Raw genomic sequence first — 9,132 nt, 5'->3', positions numbered from 1 at the left:
ATAGGGATTCAAAATTGTGTATTCCTTGGTTTCATGCATGTTTTCTATAATCATTGGGTAGATTATTGGTCATCATGAAAAAGGAGGAGATTGTTAGGTCTCATGTTTATGAGCCTATTGTCTAATCTGATTTTGATGATTAACAAATAATTTCTAACATTATTTTCTAGTATTTGTGTTTGCTCGCTAGGTATCCTAGACAAGCATCCTTAAAGGAGGATGGATGGATTTGCACTTTAACGATGATATTCTTAGAGGACGGAGAAAATTAGAATGAAACCCAAGTTAAAGACTCACTATCGCGCTTTATCCCTGCTACCAAGATCAAGCTTCATGAAGATTCTCAGCCTGGGTATAGTGTCTGGAGTTTAGAATTTTTACTTTATGTATTTATACTTAGAGCTCAAACCATACACATACACATTATTTTGATTTATTGCTTTCATTTTTCTCCTTGTTAAAGGATTTTTAAATATATTTGTGGATAAGTTTAGCCATATAAATATATCTATTAGTTTCATATTTATCGCATTATACATCTATTTTGAAAGATAACATGTTTTCGGATTATAGACTTAATGGTACTATTTTACGTCTTTTCTAAAGTCTATTAATCCATTTAAAAGTATCTCAAAACTTGTATTTAACGATTTCGTATTTTTGACGGTTTTGCAAAATAATGAGTTTTCACAAATAGGAAGTGCTATTTTAGAAATTCCTCTTCTAACATGTTTATTTTCATATGCATAAACGTTTTTCCAAGCTTCACAATTTTTGGAGTTTTTTGGCATTTTTTTTCTTTCATTGACTGCCAAAATGCAACAGTCAGTCGACCGAACAGTCGACCAGTCGACTTGGCAAAAACTATTTTTACGGCAACTGCTATTTCAGTCGACCGGCTGTTTAAATCGGTCGACCTAATGGTCTTTTTAGTTGACCGACCATATTTTTCAATCGAACGGCCAGAAGCCATTTTTACAGCAACTGCTATATCAGTCGACCAGTCGACCGGCTATTTGAATCGGTCGACCTAACAGTAACTCAATCGACCAGACTTATTTTTCAATTGACTAAACCATGGCTGCTTTATAGTAATGGCTAGTTTTTAATTTGATTTGGTTGAGAGACTATAAATAGTCCTCAAGACCTATTTGAACAAAACAGAGTTTTGTCATTTGGTTTTACAGTTTTGAGAAAGATCAAGTGTGTTTGTTTATATGAAAAAGAGTTTTACAAATAGAAGGATCTCGACTTCGATTTTGAGGTTTTCATCTTTAAATCTCTCTCTCTCCTTATTTTGAAGAAGTTTTCTAAACCCTTCATTTAACTAATCTATATTTTGATTCTCATAGATTTATTTGAGTTTGATCTCATTTACTCGTTGTTTTCACACACCCACACCCACTTGAGCTTTAGTATTTCACATCTAGTATAATTGGGTTGTGAGAGTGATTCATTGAGAGAGATTTATATTTCGTTCTCATCTATTTAGAGAACAAAATCCTTTATTCATGCTTGTTTAAATACATTGTAATATACAAGGACACTAAGAGGAGTGGTTAGGAAAGACCGTAGTTAATTCCAAGAGGAGTGGTTTGGTTGTAAATCCTAGTGAGAGGTTATAATTCCAAACACTTAAGGTAGTTAACACGGGTAATCCAACACTTAGAGAAGTGTGGTTTGTGTGATTGACATCGTGTGTGTTGTAAAAGTTATCGGTGAACTTCCAAAACTGTTTTGTGTAATTCTTGAGTGATAGTGGAGATCTCCTCAAGGTGAGGAGCAGAGACGTAGATCAATGGTTGACCGAACTCCGTGATCATATCTTGTGTTTGCGATTATCTTTGGCATACTATTTTACTTTACATCCTATACTTGTTTTTATATCACCTATTGTCTCATTGTTTATCCTTGCATATTTTTTGTATATCATATTGTCAGGCCCCGCTTTCTAAAATACAGGGAATCGGAACGTGAACAAGTCCGTGACGTATTTGATTAAGGAGAATAAATAAAAATAAACGTTTCTCCTCAACCTAATACACTAAGCATCAAGATATAAATATAATGCGAAGTCACAGGTCTCTGATCATAGTTAGCAAGAATATAATAAATAACATAGAATAAAATAATACATATCATAAATAAATATCATCCAAGACATAATATTCGGGTCAACATGCCATTATACATATCTGAACAAATGAATACTGAAGAAATATGAAATACATTGTTTAACAGAAATAGAAGGGAAAAGACTACAAAAACAACTAGGATCATCAAATAAGATGAGATACTGAACTTCGGTCTATTCTTCAACTCTATCTGTAAGGCACTCTTGCTGAGAATTTCCTAGCTCTGGCACATCTCCAAGCGAACCTGTTCTTACTCTAAGTCTAACGTACACCAGAGAAAACAGGTGTATGTCTGCGTGCGTGGAACACGATAAGATCACACAAAGCAAATAGATCGAAAAAAACCCAAGTGGAAAACGATACGATAACAGAAATGACAAAAGTACGTGCAACTAGAAATCCAACAAAATTAACAAGTAACAAGTCCATCATGGAGCTAGCGATCAGAATAATCATCTAAGTAACAAGGTCATACAACTAGATGAAATTATTACTTAAAAATCTACAACATCAGACATAGTACATCGAGCGAAATAATCCAAACAAGGAAACCCTCGTGTATATACCATATGTCTCAAATTATAGATAATTAAATATTAATCCCGATCTATGTATGAAAAGGAATACAACTGGCCTACATCTCACAGGAATTCATACTTAGCCAAGAACGAAGTCATGTAACTAGCCATCCTAAAACTCACTAGTCCATATCTCACATAAAGTCAACATTCATATCACCGGATAACTAACTATTTACAAATCCTCTACGCACATCCAATACCGCTACACGAATCAGTCAGAGGACTACACGCAATCCAATCTCGGCCTGGTTCGAACTCAGGCAAAGCTCAGGTGACGAAACAGGTCACGGACTAAAGTGACTACACGAATTCACTTTAGCCCAACAACCAACCCCAGTGACTACACGAATTCACTGTCGCGAGCTGGAAGATACATCAACAGTCACATCCAAGCACATGAACATTAACTTCCCCATCCTAACTCTTCTCGTTTTTCTAAATCAAGAGTCGTATTCCATACTAAAACTCTGGTTCACCACCTAAACTCAGTCAACACACCCACACATATCACTAGGTCTGTTCATGACACACGAGGCCACTAAGTCATGAACTACTAAGGTTCTCAAATACAACAAGGAACAGTAAATAAGTCTAACTAATTCTATGTAATAACATGATGACAAGAAGTACATTAAAATAAAACACAAAACGTGAAATGTAATCATGAATAGTAAAATCATGCATGCAGTACGGTTTCATCAATATTTTGTTATCCGAATCTCAAAACTACTCATAAAAATTATCCACAGCTAAATAATATCCAATATAACTACAGTTAAAAAATAAATTGAAAATCGTGATTGTTTTACATATGAAATATCGCAGTCTACAACTACCAATACAAAATCATAATTTAATTTAAATCCAAAATAATTAATCTTTTTACAAAATAAATTTCTTTAAATCATAATAATTATTCTAAAATAAACTTTTCCAAAAATAACTTAACAATTCAAAATAACACATTTTTCCAAGATAAATTATTTTAAATTATCTATTTTAATAAGTATTCAAAACTAACCCCTTTTTCCAAATAATCTCTTTTCTCATCATAACTATTTTAAAAATATCTCAACATAACCACTTTTACACAAAATAATTTTCCTTTAAACTATTCATCATACTATCATTATTAATATTAATCATCTACAAGCCCACGCTGATAATAACAATATTCATATGGTAACATAATCAAATCACAGTCAAATCGAAGCATATAATTAATTCATAATATATCTAAAAATTGAAATGACGAGTCCAAGAAAAAGGGATCTTGCCTCGGGGTTTCGTCGAACGAATCGACGATGTCGATGCGGAAGAAGGGGCTGCTAGAGGTGACTACTAGAGCTCGGGGCTGAGGTGGTGACTGGTTGGTCGGAGCTCGATGGCGGCGATAAGGGAGAGAGGAGGTTGAGAGACGACGGGAGCGCTACCGATGATGTGACGGGGACGATCTGGAGGCGAGGGGTCATCACGGAGTGGGAGGGCAGCGGCTGAGGTGGAGGGCGAGATGGGCTAGAGCTGGGCGGCGAGTGGGAGAGCAAAGAGGTTCGCGTCGCAGGTGGAGAGGGGGTACAAGCGAATGTGCAACCGCGGCGTCGCTCAGTAAGCGAGGGTGGGTAGCTGGCAGTGGAGAGTTTGGTGAGTGGGACGAGGCGTACGAGGGTCTGCGGGGAGAGAGAAAGAGATGAAAGAGAGAGAAAGAGATGGTGTACCGGGTTGGTCGGAGGAGGAGACTTGCGGGTGTGAGACCAGCGAGAGAGGGGCGGTAGAAGAGGGCAGAAGCCAATGGTGCGGTTTGAGCTTTGGGGGTCGGAGGTGCGCGAGGCAAGGGGGAAGAGAGGGTGGCTCTCCATGGTGGTTTGCCGATCTGGGTGAGGAGCAAGCGATTGGAAGGAAGGGCTGAAAAGGGGTCGGAGGCGGAGCTCTATTGGGTGGGAGCTACGATTGGCACTGAAGCGGCGAGGGATATGAGGCGGAAGCTGACGCGGGGTGGGGGGTTTGAGGGGTAGTCAGGACTGTTGCGCTACGACTGTAGTCAAATGGGGAAGGCAACGGGGGCGGTGAGTGTTTGTGAGGCCGAGAGGTGGGATTGGTGCGCTGACTGTCGTGTTAATAGTTTGTCGGCGGGCGATGACATGGTGCGGAGAGAAGAGGTGAGAAGCAAGGGGGGCGGCTAAGAGTTAACAATAGGAGAGACGAGAGAGGCAGGAAAGGATGAGAGAGAGGCGGAAAATAATAGAAAAAAAATTCCATTATTATACTATAGTATTTTATATATAATATATATTCTATATTATGTATATATATAATTCTACTTATATTATATAATGAGATGAGGAGGAGATATTTAGAGAGGAAATTAGGGTTTTTAAAATTTAATTAAAAATAATAATAATCACAAAAAAAATAATTATGTAAAAATGATCTACACATCAAAACATACTAGTTGTAGTAATATAATCGATAATACATAACAGTAGAAATAATACAAGAAATTATATAATTAAACAAGAATAATTAATAAAAAATATAATTTCTTATATTTAAAATCAAATAATTATGGGATAATTATTCACACAATAAAACGTACCAGTGCGCTAATACAACTGATAATATGCAACAGTAGAAATAATATAATAAATTATACAATTAAACAAGAATAATTAATAAAAATATAATTACTTATATTTAAAATCGAATAATTATAGAATAATTATCTACGTGATAAAACGTACCAGATGTATTAATACAACCGTTAATACGCAATAGTAGAAATAATAAAACTAATACATAATTAATAATATAATGTATTATACGAAATAATACGTAATAATAATAACAATACAACATATTATTCAAAATGATACGTAATAGTATCGATAACATAACGGATAATTTTTAAAAAAAAATTACTGTACTAAATAAATTTATTAATATCTAAATCATTTAAATAAATATAAAAGTTGGACTATTAAATCGTAGAAATTTCTAGAAAACAGAGAAAATACAAATACTCTTTTAAAAATAATAATTAAATATTTTAAAATATCAAAAAATTATTTTAACTAGTATCAAAAATTCATGGTCCTTACACATATTGTTAGGATATTGCTTTATAAGTTTTAATTTGGTATCATAATCGGATTAGATTAGCTTTACCCTATTCACCCCCCTAGGGTACTTTTATTTTTTCTCTTAGCTCCTTCTCGTACTTCGTCCATAGTATTTCTAATTCATATGGAATGAGGTTGCCTAGCTGTTCTCTTATACAGAGGAGGTATATTTGTGACCCAACTTGTGTCCAATATCCATTATCGTATGGTGGACGAAAACAATCCTTGTATGTTTGTTAGTAGCTATAAGCTGAAAATCACTTTGCAGCAAATTCATAATGTGATATCTTCACTCCGCCTGTAAATCTGAAAAGCCGCTATAACATGGGCATAATGAAGCCATTGTAATTGCAGTATATTACAAGTGCATGGACAAGTATGATCGACAAGCATATTGACTTTGTAAGAAAGACTTTCTCTATGTGAGATTCCCTCAATGACCTTCCATTCATTAAAATTGTATCTAACAACATGACATTATCAAGCATAATCAATCCTATCTGGTAATATGCCTTCAACTTTCGGGGCTAATTCCAATGGGATATTTGCTCCAAGTGTACAACATCTAAGAAATAATCTATTAAGTCAATAAATTGTCTTTGCAACTAATGATTGTATTAGCATATCGCGAGCTTCCCTAAGCACATCTTTAAAACTCTCAGAACCATCTGTGGTCATCATACAAAATCATTTCCTGCCATCTTCACATAAGGCCCTCCTATCGACATTTTTTGAACCCAAATTAGTCTCGATCCAATCATGTGTAGCTAGCAAAATAGACTTAATCTGCTTCCATAGTTGCTTATAAACTATTTTTTTGCTACACGTCCAGCTTGCCAAAGGAGGTTTTGGAGATGCACTTGTACATGCTTCCTATTGAAGTTATCCCTAATATGTCATAAGTAATACCAATGTTGATGCGATGATGAAAAATATCATTGGAGTGCTCTTAAAATTCCTTTCTGTTGGACCCTAGAGGGGGGTGATTAGGGTCAAGAGGCTCTAATATGCAATAAAAAACAAATACAAGCAAACCACAAAATAGTAAAGCAATTGAAATAAGAGAGATAGGGTTAGGAGTTCGTTATCCTTGACGCGCGATGTGTTAACGAGGTTCGGCCCTCTGGCCTACGTCCCCGCTCCCCACTCTCGAGTAGAAATCCACTACACACCCGGTTTGGAAGCCGGAACTTCGTCTACACAGCGATCCCACACGATCTCTCTCACTACACAGTTTGATCTCAACAGATCACACTCCCTCACAGTTGATCTACACAAGATCTCACTCACACAACAGAAAAAAAGATGCAAGAACCTCTCTTTACACAGCCCCTATAGCAAAGAGAAGGTTTACTGAAGCTGGGAAGTGAATCACACTTAAAACAGAGAGAAAACAGGCTTTGAAAATTTTTCACAGGAAGCAGAAAGCTCTCTCTGGTTTTTGCAAACGTTAGGGCTAAGGAGGAAGAAGAAGTCTGGCGGATTTTTATAGAAGAGTTTAAATCATTTTAAAATAAAACCCTATCTTCCAAAAAGAGCAAGTAATCTCCTTTTCAGACTCTCAGCCCAGACTGTGCCAAACACCATTAAGTGAAAGCACAGTGATCAAGGCAGAAGACCGTTTTAAAAAAAGTCACGGTTGACTAAAGGAAATTTCGGTCGTCCGAAATAAACTTCGGTCGACCGAAAAATCACGTCGGTCGACCGACCGAAAAATTCGGTCAACCGCGAGCTGCTTCGAAAACTTGGAAAACAAACAGAACCACCGTCGGTCGACCGGCGCGATCGACCGATTTGAAAATCGAGATTTCGGTCGACCGTACCGGTCGACCGACGACCTCTCTGGAAAATAGTAAGGAATGGCCTTGGGAGCGGTCGACCGGACCGGTCGACCGCTTTCTGACATTCTTCAGAAAACAGGTTTTTAATCAACTTTAAATATTTGCAAAATATTTATTTGACCTCTGAAAAAAAACAAATTGTTTGGAAAAAGAATTTTGCAGATAGGTCCTCATACTTGTGGAAACTAGTATTTTGTGAAAAACGCTTAAAAATACAAGTATGAAAACGTGTGTGTGATTCCCAATAGCTTCAAGTAAACTCAGTAACTCTTTGCCTACATTCTAGCACTAGAGAGGGAAACAAAAGAAAGCTAATATCCTCATATAGAAAGCAATACTTGAGCTTTGATATAGCTTGAATCGGATGAAGCTTTTAGTCGAATTTGTCGTTCTTAAAATAACGTTGCTTCATCTCTTGGCCTCCTCCTCCTTTGGATATCTTGGTTGTAGCGTATATCCCATCCATCCTCCGTTAATGGCACTAATGAGCTTGATAAATGAATTTACTACATTTTCACTCAATAAGCTATTAGTACCGATAATGGTGGTTGTAAAACATCATCAAAACATAAGGGCTAACAATCTCCCCCTTTTTGATGATGACAACCAACCATTATATAAGAGCAAAAATAAAATAGCTTATAGATAGGTGCTCCCCCTATCTATGAGCTCCCCCTAAATATATGCAACAAATGAGGAGATTTCTCTCCCCCTTTGTCACCATCAAAAATGGGGAAAGAAATGCAAAATGCAAGATGCAACTAAACAAGCAAGCAATGTAGAACTTTCACATAGTGCATAAGCCCAAACCATTTCTTATGCGACAAAAATCATCCTCTCCAAGAGGCTTAGTAAATATATCCGCTAGTTGAGATTTTGTGTCAACAAACACTAGGGATACATCTTGTCGCTCTACATGATCGCGTAAGAAATGATGGCGTACATCAATATGTTTAGTTCTAGAATGCAAAACCGAATTTTTGGAAATATTTATAGCACTTGTGTTATCACAAAAGATTTTAATATTTTGAAAATTCAAATCATAGTCAACTAAACTTTGTTTCATCCATAAAACTTGAGCACAACATAAGCCGGCGGCAATGTATTCCGCTTTCGTAGTGGACAATGCAACACAATTTTGTTTCTTGGAAGCCCAAGAAACAAGGCAATTTCCTAAGAATTGGCATGTTCCACTAGTACTCTTGCGATCTACCTTACATCCGGCAAAGTCGGCATCACAAAAACCATATAAATCAAAAGAAGTGCTTCTTGGATAAAATAAACCAAGGTTAAAAGTTCCATTAACATACTTAATGATCCTTTTAACCGCAATTAAATGAGATGCTTTAGGAGAAGCTTGAAAACGTGCACATGCACACACACTAAACATAATATCGGGCCTACTAGCGGTAAGATAAAGAAGACTACCTATCATACATCGGTATAGTTTTTGGTCCAC

Source organism: Asparagus officinalis, chromosome 2 (genome assembly GCF_001876935.1).
Source record: "Asparagus officinalis chromosome 2, Aspof.V1, whole genome shotgun sequence".
In the NCBI taxonomy this organism is placed as follows: Eukaryota; Viridiplantae; Streptophyta; class Magnoliopsida; order Asparagales; family Asparagaceae; genus Asparagus; species Asparagus officinalis.
This window is presented reverse-complemented; position numbering follows the sequence as displayed.